Here is a 19672-nt window from a genome sequence, read left to right as displayed (position 1 = left end):
TGAGTAAGTTTAAAAGCTGCTGCAAAAGGTATTATGCTGTCTTGGGTAATTTAGATCAGAAACTGTGCAATGAATAAAGGAGGGGAGCAGTTATTTTTCTTTTATTGATTAGAGTACACATGTGTGTGGTGTGTGGTGTGTTTGTTCCTCTGAGAATGTGTATACATGTGACTGTGGGGTTGTCTGCACTAAAAAGGCAAAGGAGAAAAAAAAGTAAAAAAAAAATCAATTTGCTGCATCTGTATATAGACCACCCACTTAGAGAACTGCATTCATTTACATAACTGTGGAGAAGTTTGACTTCGCTACAGCATGAACTGGCAGACCCTATTAAAACTTATTTGGTGGGATACAGTTGGGGAGAGGTCAGAGGTCGAACGGAGAGTGACAAAATTCAGGTTTCCTGGGGGATGATAATATGGACTAATAATTACAGAGGGAGGTGAAGAGGTGGGGCTTTATGGAGGATGTTTTTGCATTTAGGTGGTCTAAGCTTTTTAATCTTGAAGGAAGGTCCTTAGGCCTGTTGTGTACATCTTTTTGGATGGGGGAAAAAACGGGAACTTATTTTTTTTCTGGGAAGCTGCAATGGTGAAAGCAAAATAAATAATTGAGAAGAGATCAAGAATGATAAAGACCTTCAAAAGTTGCAACTGTGAGGTGAAAGTCACATGTATAAAAGGTCTGTCAGCTTCTCTGATATCATTTTATTTTTTGTATTTTTTTTTGGGGGGGGGGGAGATAGGTATACTAGGGACTGGGATGTATCATTAATTTGTGTGGTTCTCATTCTGTATGGAAGATTAGATTATTGTGGTGGATAATTCCTTGAAGGCAAGAAAATGGATAGGTTTGAAATTATGTAATGAAATGGTTAAAAATGTGTTCATTTAAAGTTATATTAAGTCTATGTCATAATTTCAATGTGCCATCATTGACAGGTAAGTTGGGATGGAAAGGGATGTGAAGAGGCCTAGGGGAGGGTTTGGAGGAGGGCAGGAAGAAGGTTGGGGGAGGGGTGGTCTCCTCTGTATGGTTGAACTTTAAGAAATGAGCAACTTTTAAGAACTGAGCAACTTTTCATCAGAAATTATTGCTTGAATTTTACGGTCTGTTTATTATGAAGATTGACCTTTGTGCAAGAACCGTGTTATTTTCTGTTGAGGTGAAAGTTTATTTGAGGTCAAAGTCTGAAAACCTTGTACTGTTAACATGGTAACTAAATCCAACATAAACACTTTATGAACTTCCAACTTAAATAATGTTAGAAAGGAGGGGGGGGGGGGAGGGAAGGTGGGCCACATTAGCTCAAGAATCTTGCTGATCAACAACAATGGTCGTAACTCGATGGCAGTGGCAAATTAATTGTTCTCGAAAAAAATGTGGTAAGAAAGCAGGTTTTAAGCCTGTTGGTTTTCTGGTTATGTTTAATGGGATTAAAGTCTCATTGATAGGGAGAATGGTTTCCAGACTTAAAACTGTGTTGAAGTTATTTGAGTTTTAAGCATACTTAGTGTGTAGGGTTGAGGGGGGGGGGAGTGGTGGGGTGGAGGAGGGGATGGTGATGGAAAATTCACTTAAATCAGTGTGGCATTATGTAACATGGAACTTGTGTTATAATAACTCTTTTAAGCCGAAGCTACACATAACAGTGCAATGAATATCCATATACAATATTAACAGCCAACAGAAGTTGGCAGTGGTTATTTACAAATACTGCCCTCATTTATTTGTGTGTGTGTTTGTGTCATTACCATTCTTGTTCCTTAAATCTCTTCTTTGTTTTTGTAATGCAGGTTTTTTTTTAAAAGAATTTGAAAAGCCATTGTTGTAAGAGTCAGGTGATAGATAATTTCACTTGAAGCTGAAACAATGAATCCCTTCATAGGTCTTCGTTAGGCCTACAATACACATCTATTGATTATTTAATTAGTGATTATTTAATTGTACTATGGACACCTAGCCAATTTGCCACATATTGAGTATATTTGTTGTGTGTGATAATCTCATTCATAATTTGTTTAAAGTTTTCGACAAGCACCTTTTGTTTCCAAGTTATACACATTTGAAGTTTTGATAAATCTGTGGAAAACCATTAAATATGTGCAAACAATGACATGGAGTGCGCTTATCCAAAATTTCTTATATTAGGCTTTAATAAGTTAACCCCTAATTACAAGTACACATATCATTTGAATAATGTGATATTCCTATTTTCACAGTTTCTAAGGCAATCAAATATTTCACAAAGTCACCTCAGGCCTCATACCTGTTTTCAGTGTCCTTCAAACAAAGGTTGTAAAAGCAAAGGAATATCATAACAGAAAATTAGGCAGTCACTCGCTTCTACACCAACAATGTGCATAATTGCTAATTGTTATTCATAAATAAAACTAGAATTAAGAAAGACTTGTAAACTGGTCAATATTTGATGGGAGTTGCAGCTATTTTCATGATTTCTAAAGCCTAGAATAGATGAGAGTGATTAGGACAATATTGGTCATAGGTGTCAGTACTAGACCTTTAACCAGTTGAACTTTTTATCTTGACTCTTCACTCTCTCAGTTCTGACAGCATGAACAGTCAATTTGTTTTAACTTAAAATTAACATAAATTATAGTTAATTAGATTGATCGTGCTAATTCAACATGAACACTTCCATTATAATCATTTAATTATTGACAGATTAATCAACAGTGGTCATGATCTATCTAATTAGCTTCAACAATCACATTTCTACATCAATTGGCATATATATTAATAACAGTTAGTTCATTCTGACATTATGCTCGCTCTTTGTACAATAAATAGTTTAAATTCTTCAGACTCCCAGGGAAGTCTCATGATTCCTTTAAAAGGATTGTCTGGTGGCCCAAAGAAGTTACCTTAAAAAATAGTAAATAATTTTCCAAACATGTTGTCAAAGTATGAGAACGCTAATGTTGCGTTTGACAGAGAAACGATTTTTTAATCGTTATGGATAGTCATTTCAAATATAATTTGAACAGTACAATACGTGACGTCAGCTCTGCCATAGCAGATTGCGTCATAACCCACCCTCCGCACAGTACCTATACGGTAATCACAACAAAAACAGCGTGTGTATACAGATAAATTTCTTCCTTAATTTCCGGTGAAATTTCTTAAAAATTAGATATGTTTTCAAAAACTCCTTAAGCCACCATGTACTTGAGCGGTGGTTCCGTGGTCTTTGTGTAACACAAGGTAAATTTTAACAGCAGACTCTGAGTTGTTCAGGCTATACATCGCGCTATCCAGCTCCAACGCGAAAAATGTTCGCATGTAGGCTGTACTCAAACGTTGACAATCGGACAGTTCTGCGAAGCCTAAGCTTTTCAGCGCTATATTCTGCTCTGACAACGATTCGATCAATTTCTTCAATAATTTCCGGTGAAATTTCTTATAAATTAGATATGATTTACAAAACTCCTTAAGCCGCAATATATTTAGTAGATCGGTGGTTTCGTGGTCTTTGTGTAACACAAGATAAGTTTTAACAGCAGGCTCTTCGTTGTTTATACATCGCGGTATCCAGCTCCAGCGCGAAGAATGTTCGCGTGTATAGGCTACCCTAACGTTTACAATCGGACAATTCTGCGATGACATCGATCCCGCCAAGTTTCATCTTTCGGTTTAACGAATACTTTATAAGTTTCCTTTTACTGTTAATTTGATCCGTGAATTTTATTTCAGCGAGTTCGAAGAACAGTTAATGAACTGTGGTTTGAATGTGAGTGTACTATGTGTAACGCTATACAAGTACACCAACTGAGCATCGTAGTATATACGTTCGCGAGTATGTACGTTATATATATGAGGCAATTCAATGTGCTTACACGTGAGTTAATTTGCTGCGGAATTGGGAGTGCTAACTTCAAGTCGCCTGTTTTGCCTATCTGCAAGCACTACGTCAAACACCATATTGAAGCGTTCGAACAAACGGTACTTTTGGTGAGAAACTGGTGAATTTGAAAACCAGGTTTCTACAAGAAGAAAATGTCGAATGGGGACAATTTTTACATGGTTAGAAAGAGAAAAATAATAACTACAAGAACAATGTATCAAAATCTTCCACCAGACAATTCCTTTAAACCTCTTGGTTATTCTCCTCACAATTTGAAAATTCTTTAGTTTTTGATGACTAAGTTTGAAATTAGTTTGTACCCCCCCTCTCTTCCCCTTCCATCTCTCCTGAAGTGATAGAAGGTCCTATGCTTCCCCCATGGGCAAGGATGATATAGACACCGTTCGAAGATCAGTCTCAGTTGGTTTAATCCAGGGGTGATCCAGGAGGGCAAGTCCTTGGTACAGTAAGCCTATTTACCCTCCAGGCATAACCCAACAGATCCATCAAGATTAATATTATGAGGATTTTGTAAATTTGGAACCAAACCTCTGTTCGTGAAGGTTTCACCGTTGTTGCCTTCTGTCAGATTTTACATTGGGATGTGACATTAATTTATTTGCACATTAAGGCATAGAATTAATGGTAACCAAAGAAAAGAAAAATGCATTCCGATAGTGGTGGGGGGGGGGGGAAATTTACTTTATATGCCCTTCACAAAGAAGAAATCTCCATTTGCAAGGGAAGGTGGAGGAGTGTGGATTGTTGAGGATTGTGTGGATTGTCTGGTGGTCATTCTGTGTAATAATCAAACATTCATTCATCATTGGATATCTGTCCTCAATCTATAATTTTGCCTGCTTTAGGCTGCTTCCTACCTTAAATATGATTTAGTCTAATTTGTTCAATCAAGCAAGGACAATTTTAACTGGCTCCCGATTGTACAGTAATGTAATATTTTATCATTTGATTTGAAATTTATTCCTACTTTTCCTTTCCTTCCTTGTCCTGTACCACTGCCCATATTCCCTACCACTGTTACCTATCACTGTCCCCTACCACTGTCCCCTACTACTGTCCCCTACCTCTGTCCCCTAACCCTGTCCACTACCCTGCCCTTTACCCCTGTCCCCTAGTCCCCTATCCCTGTTCCCTACCACTGAGTAATAATTTTAGTGAGGATTTTTTTTGTCAGAAATTTAGATATATTTGTGCTCATGGTAAAAGTGAAAGTTCAATTTCTTTATGTAGAGAACAATCTTCCTTCGTATTGGAGTTTGTATGTAACGAAAATTTGTAATCTGAAATTCCCAGGGTATAGAATATATTTTATTGGAATACCAGGGTAAAATACCCAAAATCCTTGATCCCTTACTGAATCCTACAATTGTATTTATCTTCACCACAAACAAATTCGGCACTTAAGTCGGAATTATAGGAAGTGCCCACCCACCCCCCACATTGTTCGGCAAATAGTTCCGGGACAGGATTTCGGAAACTTGTCGGAAGAGTTTCTATATTTATCGTTTACCGTTATAGTATTGAGCTGAGGTGACAATTTCCTACTCTTAACTCTTATTTTTAGCTCGGATATTGTTGACTGTTGCTCAATATGGTTCTTCCAGTTTCAATAAGAATAACTGTGTTGCCCAGAAGTGGCTGAATTCTTGGCAAGCGAGTATCGAATAAATTTTCAATTTTCAAATTTAGAGCCACGGAAAGAGTTCCAAGTCCAACTTATTGGATATTTTAGAACAAGGATGTTGCGATTGTCATTTTTTTTTAAGCTCGATATTGCTCCAGGTACCGTGAAGCTTCGAGGTGGTCGATTTGACACATTTTTAATTCACTCCCAACCTGTGAGACACAGCCATGGATTCACTCTCGGAAATAATTAAAAAAAATACACCTGTACCTGATTCTAATCTGGGGCTTTTTTTTTCTCGTCGAGAATGGAGGTGAAGGCTGCATTATAAATAATCTCACATCCGATCCTATCTATTATTATTTTCCTTTTTTATTGCATGATTACCACCCTGGAGTCTAAAATGCAAATAGAAATAGATCATAATAATAGATCTATAATTTGAGTCGTTACATAAATCGGGCATCTTTGGTGTCACAAATGTTTTCTAAAGACCGTTGACTTTATGTTTAGGAGTCGCAGGAAGAGTGAAGGTACCGTACTTTGGATGTTTTGTGGTATTTAAAAGGAGACGTATTGAGGTCTCTGGATTCATCATCTTTAAGGGATGATCGAGATCGTTTCAAGTTCTCCGTGAGAATAATTGTCTTTGCGAGCAGTGTCTATTATTTCGTCGGGATCGGTCGGTGTCAGCTGATAGGGTTCTTTCGTCCTCTGTTCTGTTTTGGATGTACACGTTGGTTGCACATGTTTGCCGATTTTCAGGAATCAAAGGGTCTTTTTGCAGAATACTCTTTTTCATTCCGAGGAGAGATACTTGGGCAAGACTTGTGTCATCTTCAAGGTGGGTGTGAAAATTTCAATCTTCTCCAAGAATAAATACGGACCTGTTTTTTTTGGTTGGCACCAGAGCAGTATGAGCGACAGGTTCGTTAAGTATATCTAGACTGAAAATTTGTGGTCTTAAATGCATTCAAAATCAAAGATGACCTCGGGTCAAATGCTTGTACTGTATCCACGACCTCTGCATCAACTGCACAGAAACAAAAGACATCAGAGAACGTAGCATGCATCAAATTATGTACGAGTACATTATACGAGTACAAGTAGAGTACAATGCTTATTATAAAGGTCATCAATACAGTACACTCCTCAAAATATGCTAGAAAGTCAAGGAATGGTCACCCATGGTCAAATGTCAAAAAAACATTTTACTACCAGTCATTAAAAAGCAAATGCTGATATTGAGTAATTTTCATTACAAGTGTTATTTTAATAATCGTCAGTTGGCTGACAGGGAATAATTTGAAGGAATCGAAGCCTTTAGGAGAGTTCTCGAGCATGCTGAAGTCTGCGGCCATTAATACCGGTAACTTTGAAGTTAGGATATTATGCTTTATACAATGCATACTAGTCTTGCACTGGTGTTACTGGCCAGGTTTTCAAGAAATGTTCCGATTACGAGTACAGGTCAGACTATGATGCTAGAATACAAGAAGCTACTAAATAGTTGGAGTAAAGACACTCAAACACACTTGTACAGTTCTACAGTAAGGTGTATCGTATTACCATTAACTAAAACGAATTTTGTTGAAATCTGCAACTTGGGAAGGTTTTCTCAAGGAATTTCAACTCCTGAATTAGCTGTTACCAGTAGTGGTTTCCATCCATCCATCCGTCCATCAGAGTGGGAATTACAATTACTAAAGAATAATATTTTACATTATAATAGAAAATCTTTAATAAAACAAATTAAGTTCCATAACATGTCTTAATTTGTTTTCTTAGTAAACATACTGGTACAGTCTAATTGTTCAATATATTATAGCAATTGTTATTCATGTTGATATATGTGGACAATTCTCTCCCTAGTGTTTTTATTTACCTTGGTCATGTTTGTGTAAAAACCACTTAAATTTGCAAAAACCCCACTTTGAGTGGTGTTTGTACAAGTGGAGAGGTTTTTAATGACATGCCAAATGATTTCACCTTCAATGGGATGAGGGGTAACCTTGGTGAGATCCTTGAATATCTGAGTATATTAGGCCTAAGGGGAGGAGAATTGCTGCATGCCTGTTGCTATGTAGACTCTGTGTACAGTACAGTATGTGTATAGGCCTAGTGTTAATAGTTAGGATATATTCATTGACTTAACCAAGTCACACATACATACAGTGCTGTGCTGGTTGTAAATAGTCTCAATTCACCAAGTTTTCCATTCTGTAGCTGTCAGGTTATATCTATATATATCGCACAAAACATGTCTTTGATTAATTCCTGGATTTCTCTTGGATCAAATATCTGCCTAACATAATTGCTAGAGTGATATGGGACTTATTATTTTTAACCACATACATGTGGATACTGTGCTATTACTTGTTGACCACTGTATATTATAATGTTGGTGCTGCCACTTTGTGTTGTGGTTGCATCAGCACGGACCAGCATGGTGTAAAAAGAAAAAGCGATGCCTGTCTTCATTTTTAGTCAATCTGGATGGATTGAAACATCTCTATTTCCTTGGTAATAACTTATGTGACATTTTTCTTCCAAAAACGAGCAGTTTTATGGAAAAACCTGTTTCGTGATTTAAAGTTTTGGAAAAATTGTTGCCCGTCATGTTGCAGTTTGCGCTGTTGGATGTATACTAAAGAGGTAATGTAATGAATTTTGTGTTATTTTAATGCATGACTAATGTATGTACTTGTAATGGATGGTGTATTTGTTGTGTTGAATCGGTCATACTTTGGGTTGTAATAGTATGATATTCCACCATTGAAAGAAATATGTACAAGACCATTAGGTAAACTGGAAGCATAACCTATATCACAGTTGCATCAGGCAGAAGTGACATTAGACATAATCATATGATTTCAACTAATAATAATAATAGTAATCATAATACTAATGTCGATTTATATAGCGGCACTCCAGGAAACGTGAGTAACTGCCCATGGTGCTTCACAAAGTGGAAAGCATCAACACTGAAATGTACAACAGAAAAACATGAGCATTCAGTAAACTCTTAAAAGTAGATAGATTAGAACAAGCTTTTGGACTTTACATATCAGCGGAGTTATATACCAAAAGCTAATAAAGCTGCATTTTAATGCATGTTTTGAGGTTTTGGTAATAATAATCATTATAATGTAGATTTATATAACAGCACTCCAGGAAACGAGTAAATGCTCATGGCGCTTCACAAAAGTGGAAAGCATCAACACTGAAATGCACAACAGAAAAAAATGAGTCTTCAGTAAACTCTTAAATGTAGGTAACTGATTCCAAAGACTTGCAGCAGAGAAAGTAAAACAACTGAGATAATTCAAACATTGAAATTATTCAAATATTGTATGGTCGGCACAATTTTATGCATTGGATTTAATTAATTGACATGGCACTACTAAAGCTATCTGTTATACCTGCAGTAAGTTAAAGGGCTGCTAATCCCCTCAGATGTGAGTATTTAGGGTATGACTCTTCAGGTACCAGGTCTCTCTGTTCATGGCAAAACTGTATAATCCTGCCGGTTGTGAGAAATACCATATTAAAGGTACAGTATGCTGTGTTGGTCCCAAATGTGCTGGTAATTCAAATATGGTCACAGTTGGTCCAAATTCTTAAACTGTTTTTTTACAACCTTCGAGGAAATTTTCCTCACTGGGACATTCAGTCATCTTGGGTGTTCCTTAGAAATGTCGGAGATCAATTTGGAGAGTAAAGATCTCCTCCAGGAAAGTACTTTCAAAACCTTTTATAGCATGCCATAATTTGGGGCCTTTACTGACTACCTTTAAATCTGGAAAATGTGACAGTTATGTAACTTTTCTTGGAATCAGTTTGGTAATGATCTACCGTAAATGTACAGCTTGGTTATGTCCTTTGTGATTTGTACTAAAAACTGGGAGTAATTACCAATTTATGGCAGTAAATGATTGTACCCTGTTGATGGAAGAAATTGAGAGACCACAAAGATATCCTTGTCCAGTCAGGTGGTGTACAGGTCAAGGTCAATATAGAGGTTGATATTTTAATTATGAATAAAAACCCTTGAGAAGGCAAGATGGTTATTGTGAAATCATATTTAATTGGTAATTTATGTGACTTGTCCATTAGTAATATATAGAAGGTCCAGCTGATATCTGTGATGAGTAGAAGGGCCTGATTGTTTTTGGTTGGGGTCAAAGGTCAAAATGTAAAAACTTAACTTACATTTACAAAGTTTGTATTTGTATGGTGGATTGCTTTGATTATGTGCAACATGTAAACAATTAGCTAATGTGGCTTGTAATCTGAAATTGTAAAAGTAATTGTACTCATATAAAAACATTGCCAGAATCAATGCCTAATAACTATGTGCATGTGTTGAGAAAATCAGGGAGGGTCATCACTCGGTCTTACTGTATTAGCCCAATCAGAAAGTTGTTAAACCAGGGAGAGTTGTGAATAACTCCCTGGCCCTGCTTTGAGACACTTAGCACTGAACCAGTTCATGTACTTCTTTTAATTATGCCAGTTTGAGTTTATATTCACTTCAGTGACTTTCACAAATATCACCTGTCCACCTGTATTCCTACATATTGTACAATAATGTTGTATAGGTAAAAAACTCTAAAAAATTACTTAAGTATTTCTTATTTGGAATGGAACTTGGGCACAATGTTGTTGATGATGATGATGAGGATGATGTCAAAATGTTTGTTGGTATCTGAAGTTTGTTTGAGGTTCCAAACTAAGAGCCCATTATTAATATAGTGTGTTCAGAATGCTATGTATAGGTTACACCATACAGTGTATGTACAGTAACCTCTTGGTTCCAGACTTTCAGTTAACAGCACGCATGCTGCCATCGCCCTGAGACATTCAAAATCCTATGGTCAGATAGGAGGACCAAGGTAACAACTACACAGATTCTTTGAAATTAGATACAGAAATAGCATTAATTAGATATCTTGAGCTGGTCTCATCTTGTCCTTGGTTGCTGCCATGGTAATCATACCTGACACATCATGGTCAATAGTGTAGGCTAAACCATATCACATAACAAAGCACAGTAGGGAATCAAAAACTTTGCTTGCTTCATTGTAATGCAGAAAGGTCATAAACAGACACAGCGAGACAAATCAAATACAGGGCTTATAGATGTAATCAACTCTGTAGAAGATTAGGGCATTGATCAATTCTGAATAGGAGAAGATTAATGTACTATATATTGTGGGAGAGAAAGTGGTTAAAAAGTTAAATTTTGTGAGTGCAATTGGAAAGTTGAAAGCAAGTTAACTCTAATCTGACCTTGGACGAATGAACTTTTTTAAAGTTATAGGAATTTTAATGAATATACCAAGATTAAAAACAAACAGAGCAAAATGTCTCCACTATTGTTGAGAAAGGTCATAATTAGTAGCTAAGGTTAAAGGTTAAATTGGCATGTTCCCAAATTGTTAGCATTGTTATAAGCTTGCTAAAGAGTTTCAGATGGAGTTATATTAGGAGAGGTAATTCTCTCTCACTTTCAAATCATTCCGAGAGTACCCATGACCATATCCCAGACATTGGGATGGGTTAGGGGAGGGGAGGAGAAGGGGGAGGAGTTTGAGAATGGTGGTAATAAACAATGAATCTTAGTGTTTTGATGGAATTTTGATGAATGTAACAAATTTATGGTTAAAACCAACTGTTCTGGTAAAAATAAAATTGCCTCAAATATGGTTCAAATGTTTTTGTTTTATCTCCCACAAGTAAGCATCATGGTATTGTAACTTGGCTGAAAGTCTTTCAAAATTACATTCTCCCCAGAAGTTAGAACTAGAACTGTCAAACTTATTACCAGAAGACATTGAGAGATGTTCTTAAATTAACCGATTATTGTAAATGGCTCAGTGAGCCAAAAACTGACTTAGAGAGGACTGTAAAAGTACTTGCTCAGTTTTGAACATGGGTCATACCATTTGAATATTAGCAGCATATAATGGGACAACTTATAATGACCTCTTTTATTACCTCCATGCAAAATATCTGCCGATAGTTGCATGGCGATGAATATTTTACCCTTCTTGAATGTCATGATCAATATTCGAAAGGTGTGTTAACATTCATTTGCCTCTCCCAACTGCTCTCTCCCCACTCCTCCTCTCTCCCCTCCCCCTCCCCACTCACCCTTGCCGTCCCCTCCCCTCCACGGGGATCAAATCTCTAAAACCAATTAATGCAATATTGTTCTGGTTCAAAATTGTTTCTCTTCCCCTTCCATTTAACCCAAACCAGCAACAACTCAAAACAACAACTTTGAGATTTAATTATGAACTCTATTCCATATATTTACAATGATTTGAAATTAAACTAAGGATTAGTCAAGCTTTATGACTGATAATATATTACAATGGTCAAGGGCGTAGGAACCGGGGGGGGGCTGGGGGGCACCAGCCCCCCCAGTGAAAAATGTGGAGGGACGGAAGTATCATTCCGCCCCCCGCTTCGCAAGTCAGAAAACCCCTTTTTCATTTCCAAATGAGAAAAAAAATCTCATTTGGAGCACCAAATTGCATCTAAGGCCAGGTGAAAATACAAAATTAAGTTTACAAAATGGAGTCGGTGTTGAAGTGTGCTATATTGCACCAAATTGCATCTGAGGCTACAGTACCTGGAAATGCAAAAAATTCCAAAGGGGAGGGGGCCACCCCCTCCCCTTAGACCCCTCCCCCAGGCCGGCCATAAGTCTTCAGCCCCCACTCAAAAGTACCTTCCTACGCCACTGACAATGGTACATACTTTATACTTTAATATATATATGGAACAACATCACTTGGCAACTTTCAATCAAAATCACCTCAAAATACTGCTTGAAAACAAACATAAGAGTTTGTGCTGAAGACTTTACATCGAATGAGATTTCATCAGTGGTTGCTGCAACTTAGGGTCCTCATATCTGCAGCATGAATCACACACATGCATGCAGATAGCTAAATGAATGCCTTTGTTTCCAATGTATGCAACATGTGCTTTCATTACAGTTTGGTTAAGTCACTGGTGTGTTGACTCAGGTGGCTCTGTTGGGTGCCATTTTGTTTTTTGAAATATATAGTTATGTTTTATAATATTGAGGGATTCTCTTTGTGTGGAATATTAAAGTGTAGAACTATATTTGTGTATTAAGTTAGATACAGTGTAGTATGTGTTACACAGGATAGAAAATGTCAGATGTATATATTCAACTTGCAAAACTGCTCAAAATGTTCAAAATAATCTCTTTAATTCTCATACGTAATGTGGAGGATGTGGATTGCATTAATATTCCTTATCATTTAAAAACCCCTACACATGTGGTGGATTTCTAACGTGCTTATATAAACTGAGAATTTTGAAAACTTTTTTTTTCACAATAAATCGTTTACAGTCCATTCACAAGTTCATATGCTGTGAAAGCAAAGGGCATTCATTTTGTTAATGTCTGATACGGTGCATGCAAAATGCAGAGATGTGCATCTATGTCCTAAGTAATTTCAGCATGATAACAATATTTGTAAATAAAGCCAATCAATGCCATGTTGGATGCAAATTTTACTTACTTATTTGCCGCTTGATGATTTAAAGTTGATGGGCAATTAACAATTCGAAAACATGGAAATGCATACTGCACAATTTATCAGCACACTGTTATGTTGTTCTCACTGTGCACCCATATCAGTAGAAGGAATTCTATTGTGATTGACATTCTCTGAAAAATTTGTAATAGACTATACTGCCCTCTATATTCCTTCACAAATCTCCCACAAAATAAGGTACTGTAGAAGCAACTCTCTTTTGTATCACATGCCCTGAATAATTTGATTCAGACTACTGTCTATGTCTATTCCTCCACATTTCTCCCAATTATGAAGTTCTCTTGTGGATCACGTTCGCTGAATATGTGACTACTGCCCTCTATTCCTTCACAACTCTCCCACAGAATATGAGAACCCCCCACCTCTCCTGTTGTTCACAATCCATGACTATACTTTGGTGTAGACTGTCGCCCTCTAGTCCCATAGTAACCTCAGCTCTGATTGCATTTTAATACTACTTCACATTCATTTTTGTGTGTTTCCTTCATTCCCATCTCAGGTGTCTCCTTTACATAAACACCTCAATCCACCATCACTACAAACTGGTATAATGCTAGCACTGTTCCCCAAATGACCCTCTCTGAGGTCACTACCTCCCCCTCTGAACCTACCATTCAGAATACCTATTACAAGCATGTTTTTTTAGCTTGGATTTTATTATCTACTTGAATGTATTATAAAAAAAAAAATTAATATGCAAATTTGTTTGCATAATTTGAAGTGGTACATATAGTATCCGATCATGCATTAACATTTACAACACAAACTCAAGTGACCATTCATTATAATGCAGACACCTGAACATAACCCCAGACTATGAAGAGACAATGATTGCAAATGTGCATTTATTCACACAATTTTTCCTGAAAACTTATGGACACAGTATGTGCTTAAACAATATTAGGTGAGTGTTTGGTTTCAATAAGTCACCTCTTTGGTATGTGTCATTATGTATGTAGCCAGGGGTAATGGCAGTTGTGGTCACTTAGGTGGATATTAATTGCAGGTAATAATAACTAAATCCTGTTTCTCTTTCTTAGAATGATGGTTTTTGTGGGAAAATTTAAAGTGATGTGAAAATATGCAACAAAAATATTTAAAAAAAGCATAATAATACAATTGAATTTACTTCGCTCCTCGCTTACCTGTCTCGTCACAACCTTAGCACCCTCATTCAACCGCGCCTAGAATGCCCTGGTAACCTTTAACACTGTGCACCCTCTGTGACCTGGCTTCACGGGTCACCGCCCATCCTTCTCATTCTACCAACCAAAGCGTCTACATCGTAAATTTTCGAGCGGATTTTTTCCACCGAATTTCGTCCACTTTTGGTTCCTAGGATCGGAAATAATTTCCCATCCACTGTTCTTGAAAGTATCTGAACCCTTTGCAGCCCGATAAGTATCCTTTTTCTTATTATTACAGAGGTTTTTAGGGCTGTTCTTCGGGAGCGGCGTTCGCTCCGTTTTTTCTGTGCAGAACACTAGTACTGGTAGTTGATTGTACTGGTTGATTTGATAGTAAAACAAGATTAAGTTGTTATTCTAGTTTGTAAATTAAATATCTCTCAAATATACCCCCCAAAAAAACAACTTTACTGCCAACAATTTTAACAGGTAGTGGTTCAACATTTTGACAGTTGGTTTAAAAATGCTAATCAGTAATTTACCTTACATTATTATTTAGTGTTTGTTGACTAACCTCAATTGTTGTGTGTATGGTAGGGGGTTGGTGTATGGATAGGACTGGGGGAGAGGGGGGAATGTTGGTGATAGGATAGAACAGGATTATTTTGAAATTTCAGTGAGTACTATATACTGCATGTCATTGGCTTTGCAATGCAGTGTTCCTAAAGTGAAAAACATGTGGCTTGGTTGGGAATTGGAGGATGTATATTAAATGTAACTTTTAGGTAAGTTTGAATAGTTATGATGTACCTTACAGCTTAATTTACCTGTTTTGTACTGTATTAACTTCTCTAACTTTCACAATGTTTTGAAGTATTTCGATCAATTACCTTACACCTAGTGAGTTTGGATATGTTTGTGTATTTTGTTTGACTGTTTCCAACATCACATTTTTGTTTTCCAGGTCAGGAATGTTCGTTGGTAAAAAAAAAAATGGTTAGGAATTTATTTTTAGGGCATAACAAATTGACACTCAATATTATTGTCAACAGGACCATTAATCACAGTCACTGTTAATCTTAGTTTTTTGATGGAATTTTGATGAATATAACAAATTTATGGTGATTTGCAGTCAGAATCTGAATGGTTTCAGATCCTGTTGCTGGAGCAGTCTCCTCCTGATTATGGAAACTTGATCTCATTGATGATGGAAGTTGGACAGTGGAATTGAAGGAGCTTTTACAGATAGGGGAAAAAACAGGAACAAGAAAAGAAGGAATAAAGAATAAAATAAGAGAGAAAAAAGATGGAGAGAGAATTTAAATTCCGCATCCGGTTTTTAAAGCGATTGGTTTGAGTTTAAATGATCAGTTTAGTACCAAATATATAAATAATACTCAAACTTAAGATGTGGGCCATGTTACTATATTCCATTTTTTCTTCTTCATGAAATAAATGTTAACAAGAAAATAATTCAGAATTCTTACATTTCATCATACGAGACTACTCTATGTAAAAAAAAAGAGTGTTACAAAAAAGAGCTCCATAATTTCAGTTTAATATCACCTCTGTAAAGTTTTATGAAAATTTGTGTTTATAATTTCTGTCTATAATCTGAATAGGATTCTTGAATATAATGAAATGTTTGCCATGGGCAATTTGCATCCAGCAGCCAATCAGGATGGCTATAGTCTGTGATGAATAGTTTATATGCATAGTTTACCACAATGTAATTTTAAAGTTCATTTAGCCTGTACTACCTAAATTAAAATGATATGGTTGCTTGAGGTATTTGCATCCAGCAACCAATCAGGACCGTTAGTCTGTAATGAATAATTGATATGCATAGTTTACCAGAATATAACTTTAATGTCCAATTAGCCTACAGTACTACTGATGCTTCCTTAAAAAAATTGATATGGCTGCTACATGGGCATTTGCATCCAGCAGCCAATCAGAATGGCCATAGTCTGTGATCCATAATTTATATGCATAGTTCACCACAATGTAACTTTAATGTCCAGTAAGGCTGTAATATATTATGCTTCCATAATTTTTTTTTGTATGGTTGCTATGGGTATTTGCATCCAGCAGCCAATCAGGATGGCTGTAGTCTGTGATGAGTAATTCAATTGCATACAGTAGCTCACCACAATGTAACTTGTAAATCATAGCCATGTAACTCAATCATATTGCTTTAAAGACCAGTTAGTGTGTATTTGTATGTTCTTTTGAAAAGTGAGATGGTTGCTATGGGCATTTGCATCCAGTAGCCAATCAGGAAGCTAGTGTACAATGGGTTATTTAAATTTTATGCATAATTCACCACATTGTGACTCATTGTTTAAAAAGTCCAGTTTCTCTGTGCTGCTGTTAATCACATTAAATATGTGATTTATGTTTGACATAATAGAACATGAAGTACCCAAACAGGAACCGAATGATATCTTTACTAGAGGCCAAGAAAATTGAAGACCCTCCTCATGTTTTATGACCACTGTGGAGTGTGCAAAGCTTTGATGTTCCACCGTAGCAGAGAATGTAATACCCGCAAAATATGAAGTATGTTAAATGGCAGTCTGGCTGCACCACATCGTTAATCCCCGTAGTAAGTGACGCCATTAGGTTTAAGGAAGGCCATTTGGTTTTAAGGAAGGCCTACAATAAGCACGTTCTCCCCTAATCACTTAACCAGATCTGCAAATGTTTAAGTTCTTTTATACTCAGTGTGTTTTGACTGTTGACGATTTTATTTTAAACACACTAGAAACCTTACAAGTATTTGATGAGCTGTACGTAACGATTGGACTCTTTTTATCATAAATTTGCTTTCTTTCCCATCTCATTCAAAGGAAAAGTTTGATTTACTACCTCACTCCTACCTGAACCCGTTTCTGCTCAACGTGTCCAATCCTGTATATCTATCCCGCAAAAGTGTGTCTGTGTCACAGAAGGTGTGGGGGTGGGGGAGGGGGGAGGGGCATCACAGTGCTTTCAGTTCTTAGCATTAATTACTAAATTGTTAAGGTTTGGTAAATGGGAGTGTATCTATGTTGAATGGAGATAGGTACAGTAAGTATCATCACTGATAAATATCCAAATCAGTCAATTTCTGGGGTACTAGTACTTAATACCTACTACATGTTGTCTGTGATACATATTTATTTTGTTTAGAAATTATGTATTATTTTTGAAAGACAACTATCATGTTGTTTGTTTTGTTTGATTGTGATTCAGTTTGGACACTATCCATAATAGCATCATCAGTCATAGCCACTCATTAGCCAGAACTATATGGGCGGGTATGTTTTAAACAATTTTGAGAAAAATTCAGATAATCTTAACTTCGTAGTTGCCCAAGTTGGTTGGTGGGGGATCTGTTCGAGTATATATATTCAGCAATGGTGAGAATGGTTGGAGTATGTAGGCAGTAGAAGGACATCAAAATGTTTACCATAAATATCGGTAATCATTTTGGTCATTTCTACCATATTTGGAGGCATTGCTAAATTGTCCCCATAGGGTTATCGATGATCACGTTGTCTATGTGGGTTAATTAGTGGGTCGATGATGAAACCTTAAAAGAGTCGTCAAATTGGATGACATTAGCAATTATTATTCCCACGCAAAAGACCTGCTGTTCAGCGCACTCTGTTACATGTGGAATCACTCAGTGGCAAAAGTTTTTTCACTCTTTTATGCTCGTGGGTGGATGAACTTTCAGTAGTTACATATTCTCAGTGGTAGAGTTGAATGTGTAGACTGCCCTCTATTTGTCAGGCATAGCTGTCCAAGAAAGAGCAAGGTGGTTTATATGTATAAGTAGAGTGTTGGGCAGGGGGTGGGAGAAGGAGAAAGGGGAAGGGTTGGGGGTCATAATGAAAGGAAAAGGTGTCTTAAGATCAAGCTACAAATTACTATACAGTTTTTGATCATTATTATTTATTTCACAGGATAATTTGACCTTATTCATAATACTAAACAAGTAGAGTCAACGTTTGACATTAACAGACGATAAAATTCAATGGTAGATCCTAGACATACTGTAAACTTGTTCAACATCAATTGGGTTAAATGTCTAACATCAAACGATGTAAGAAACAACATCAGGTTACAAAATGATCAACATCTCAGGTTACAACACGATCAAAAGCAGTCTACAACATAATCAACATCAGGTTACAAATAATGAACATCAGGTTACAGCATGATCAACATCATCATACAACATGTTCAACATCATCATACAATATGTTCAACATCAGGTTACAACATACTCAATATCAACCTACAACATCATCAACAGCAGCCTACAACTTGTTCAACATCAGCTGAAAAGGGAAACAGATGCTGATACTGTTCAAAATTAGTGCAGCTTTATGGAGACCTTTTGAAATAATGTCACACCAAGCACAGGAAATTCAGGAATTAAGGATTGTGGTTTAGCCATACATGAGCCATGTTCTTTGAACTTAAAGGTCTGCTGTATAGACCCCAACCAACGCACGCTATCATGGAAAAGTTTCTTGAGATTACATAATCGACCTGCCTTGGTTGTAAAGTGACCTCTTTTTGCCAAGTAGTCTGCAACGCCTGCCACATATTTTTTCTTGTATGAGGGTCTTTTGTGTGAACGCTTTATGATTAACTACACTGTAGACATGAACATATTTCCACACAGTGTTTACGCAAAGAGCCTAATGGTGTTAAGAAGCTATGCAGGCTAAATTGAGGTCGATTTACGACCGTGGCAGGTCGATCACGTAATCACAAAACTTTCCTAGCTATAATTGGAGCCAATTATTCAAGCAGATCTTTAAGCTATAGACCTTTCATGTCTCCCCTTTAACTCATTTTGCAAATTGTACAATTTTCAAATATTTGTAAAACTCATTATTAGGCATAGTACTAACTGAGCACTTGGATGGATCATGGTGAAAACATCAAAATGTTTATAATCTTGAGAATTTCATAGACAGTGGTGGTTTATAAGGTTTTGTTTTGATGTTGTTTTCTTGGTTACAAGTTAATAAATCAGTTCGAGATAGTATTCTGTGTCTGGTTGCTGGGCAATGATGGAGTTATTCTTGGTGGTGGGGGGTAACAGGGCAGCCAGCCATTCTAATGATCTATGATTTAAACTAATCATTTGGGGAAAAGAGTCAAGTGTGTTTCCTGTATTAACGTTGATTTATTTTTGCGTCCATGACTGTTTTAAGTCAAAGAAAATGAGCAAAACATTTTTCTGTCAACTTTGTTCAAGTGTAAGTAAAAATTTGGCTGAAAGAAAGAGGGGGGTGGGGAAGGGGAGGGGGAAGGAGGAAGGAAACTGAAGAAAATAAGATATAGTCCCTGAACAATGCTGAAGAGAGCTTTAATAAATGGTGGATTTATGATCTTATTATACCTAAATTGAGATTGGATCACTGTTATT

The 19672-nt window shown here is 36.7% G+C and overlaps 1 protein-coding gene across 2 annotated transcripts in view; it reads left to right on the top strand.

The window, feature by feature from the left end:
* Positions 1-19672, top strand: part of LOC139977014 (cell adhesion molecule-related/down-regulated by oncogenes-like) — a 125067-nt gene that overhangs the window by 34428 nt on the left and 70967 nt on the right. The window lies entirely within an intron of this gene.

This window comes from Apostichopus japonicus, chromosome 12, assembly GCF_037975245.1.
Source record: "Apostichopus japonicus isolate 1M-3 chromosome 12, ASM3797524v1, whole genome shotgun sequence".
In the NCBI taxonomy this organism is placed as follows: Eukaryota; Metazoa; Echinodermata; class Holothuroidea; order Aspidochirotida; family Stichopodidae; genus Apostichopus; species Apostichopus japonicus.
Note: the sequence above shows the minus strand (reverse complement) of the source record. Positions and strands in the feature narration are given on the sequence as shown.